Raw genomic sequence first — 3,498 nt, 5'->3', positions numbered from 1 at the left:
AGACCGAGGACTGATGGACGCCGTCAGCTGGTCCAGGTGATCCAATGGAAAGGTAATAAGCACAGCGATCATGGCTCAGAAACACATCACGAGGTGTTGCGATGCAAACCTGAAAAATTGAAAAACTAATAAGCGTCCATATTCAGCTGTACAACGTAATCAAAACTAATAAATCCTCAGCTCTTTTTGAGAGTTTTGCTTGAAAATAAATTGACAATACCGCAGGAAATTAAATGTTCAAGTGAAATGGTTATGGTATCACAAAGAAACTGCAAAAATGTTTCAGAGGTGTAACAACACTTAAGTTACTGAGTAAGAGTGAACTAAAATACTACTTAGAAAATGCATGTTAAAATCTGAATACTCTTTTGAAAGTGTGCAGCTGAAATTAATTTAAACTACTAGCAGGCAAAGCACAGTGTTTGCCTAATATCTGTACCAACAGTAATACAAAAATGATGCATATAAGAGGCATTAATTTATAAAAGTCAAGGCAAACCTAAATTTACCATTTTAAAAACAAAAAGCAGTGGGAGAATGTAACTTAACCTCATTTTCTAAGCAGAATCTCAGAGGAAAAAAGAAGAGAAATTACGTTGTGTAAAGCAAGAACAGATTATAGCAGCCAAGTGGAAAAATTCACTAATGTGGACAGCAAGCTAACAGCAAAGGTAGATGTCATATTTTCGGGAAATACGTGATTTCTACCACTTGTTCTGTGGAATTTTCATGTGGATCGGTGCCACTTAAACGGCTGTAAAGCGAAAGTTTTGGACATTGATCTGACTACTTGTGTGATTTGGATCGGCCAGAAGCGATGCTGCCCTTGGCTGTTCTTAAATTACCGTGCTCGATATCGCTCCAACTGCATGTTAAATGTATTTTATACAATTGTCATAAACAAAAGCTAAGAGTTGTCTAAAAATAATGTCATACTCCGTATAACACAAACGCATACATCAAGACACACATTATCTTACCTTGTGCCGAATCGCTGCCTCCGTATTCAGCCTGTTCCCATAGCAGTGGATTTCCTCCTGCATTATTTTCCTCCAACAAATTATTCCACTGAACGAAGCGCGTACAGCTTCTTTTTAACCTCTGTCTTCCCATTTCTGACGCTGGATCTTCAATATCCTCATGCTTTGAAATAACAGGCAGCTACAAACCGTGTGTTAGCTGTAGTGGCTAAGTTTTGGCTACAGTCCGCTGTCGCCTTGATATCAGCAGAAAAATGTCTTATTAATGTCTTTTGTTATTCTTCTTTGCCACTTTGTACATTACATGCTTCATACACACTACAGTACGCAGAAGGATCAATTACAGACTTTCCGGCTGAAAATAAATTACATTATGAAGTCAATATATTCACATTTTACAAGAGTACATTGCCAATATACTATCAGAGAACTGTACAAATTGTCAATAGATTAAAATTTTTTTACAGACAACATGCTCATGAAAATTAGCATAATAAAACAATACTTACACTTTAGAGGAAATGTGAAAAATATTTCACCAAGGACATAGTATTGTTTTAATACAATGTCACAGTATTACTTCAGACAAACTGACATTTCTCCTCCCTAAGAACAGTGAGGATCAATGACAGACGATTCCCATTCACTGCACCACTGCACTTTACAGAAACCTACAAAAAGGAACAATAGAGCAATTAAACAGAGAAAACACTTGTAGTTTAAAGGGTAAAGAAAAATGGCAAAGAGAAAATATGACTTACAATTTTAAGACGTTTTGGACTTGCTATGTCTGTGGCATCATCAGAACTGATAATGATTGGGACCAGGGGCCTCATGCATAAAGTGTGCGTGTGCACAAAAAATGTGTGGCGCCATATTTTACGCACAAATCGGCATGTAAGAAAATTAACTTGCATGTTAATTTTGCATCTAACCCTAACTATAGATGCATCGCTGAACTTGACTTTATTGTGAGGCTAGCTCGTTGTTACCGTCTCTTACTCTGCATTGTGGAATCGCAATGTCTGGGATCATGAGCGCCCACTGACAGCGCAGGAGAACTGGCTGCCTCGCCTAGGAACTGCTCTCTGCCGTTTATGATGGCTTCTCAGCACACAAATCACGTTACACACAGTGTACATCATACGCTAAATTAATGAAAATCAGTTCATACATTATTATGTAATATATATATACACACACACACATTTATTTTTTTAATTCTCCTCCCCCAATTGGCACCGCATAGCACTGGTGTGCTAGAAATGATTGCAACCAACTCCAGCAGCGATTGCGTGTAGAAACCGCAGCGCTTAAGCGGCCATCCAGTTATGGAAGAAAGCGACTCATTTTATGACCCTCATTGTCGCGTGTGCTGGACTGACGGCTCCTCGCAAAGTTCAGATCACTGTGCAAGTGCCATTAGGAAGCGGAGCCGATGAGATTTTAGAACAGCATAAAGCCCGGCTCTGCGAACCGCACAAGTTGAACTAATCACAACTCTGACGATGCTAAGACTGACCGGCAACGGGAGGCCAGAAAAACAGGAGCTTGAAGCACTGGTGCCCGAACTGTGATGTCACGAAAACAAAATATGAACGAGACTGGAGAAGGTACGTTTTACCTCGACAGTGCCCCCACGGGCGCAGCGAAGTTGCTGGTTGATGAGGCTGGAGAACCAGCTGCAAGCCGAGACACTCGGAGTGAGGGTGGCGGGGTTCTCCTGGAGGTGAGCTGGGAAAGAAGATCCAGGCGCAGGAGTGAGTCCACGACGAGACGAGCTGGGGAGGGCCGACGAGCGTCAATGGCGAGACGGAAGGACGGCGGATCGAGGAGGGGCCGGAGCCCCGCTGATGAAGGCCGAAGGGAGCCATGATGGGGCGGAAATATCAGTGAGGAGTAGCTGAAAGTCAACGGGAGCACGGCAAGCGGCCGAAGGATAATCCCTACATCGAAGCCATAAAAGAAAGGAAATGACGATCAGAGGGTGCTTTTCCTGGCCGGACCAGGCTGAAAGGAGCAGGATCGCTGACAGAGAAGAAGCAGCTGATGTCACAGAGGTAGGAAAACCATCTGTAAGATTGAAGCACAACTGAAGCGGTGGGTCTGAGGTTGCGTCGCCTTTTGAAGGAGCTGTTGCCAGGTGATTGGATTGAGGTGGAGCGGTGGTGCGTCCTGGTTGGCTGCACTCTAAAAAGAAAAACGTTGATCCAACTTAATTGAATTACTTCTGTAGGTAACAAGTAATTCAATTAAGTTGGATGAACATAATTTTTTTAGTTTGTTTAACTTGATAAATTTAGGTCAGTCTAACTCAATTTATTTACTTTATTTCATATACAAATTTTTAATCCATCTTACTTAAATTTATAGAAAGTCAACTCAAAAATTTAAGTTGTTCTAACTTAAAAAATGAAACTACCCCAAAGTCGTTTATACATATTTTGTACTTATAATAATGCTTAAATATAAATCACTTTTAAAGTATGTTTTAGCTTTTACAATAGCAGTAAAATTC

This window comes from Poecilia formosa, unplaced genomic scaffold (genome assembly GCF_000485575.1).
Source record: "Poecilia formosa unplaced genomic scaffold, Poecilia_formosa-5.1.2 Scaffold433, whole genome shotgun sequence".
NCBI lineage: Eukaryota > Metazoa > Chordata > Actinopteri > Cyprinodontiformes > Poeciliidae > Poecilia > Poecilia formosa.
This window is presented reverse-complemented; position numbering follows the sequence as displayed.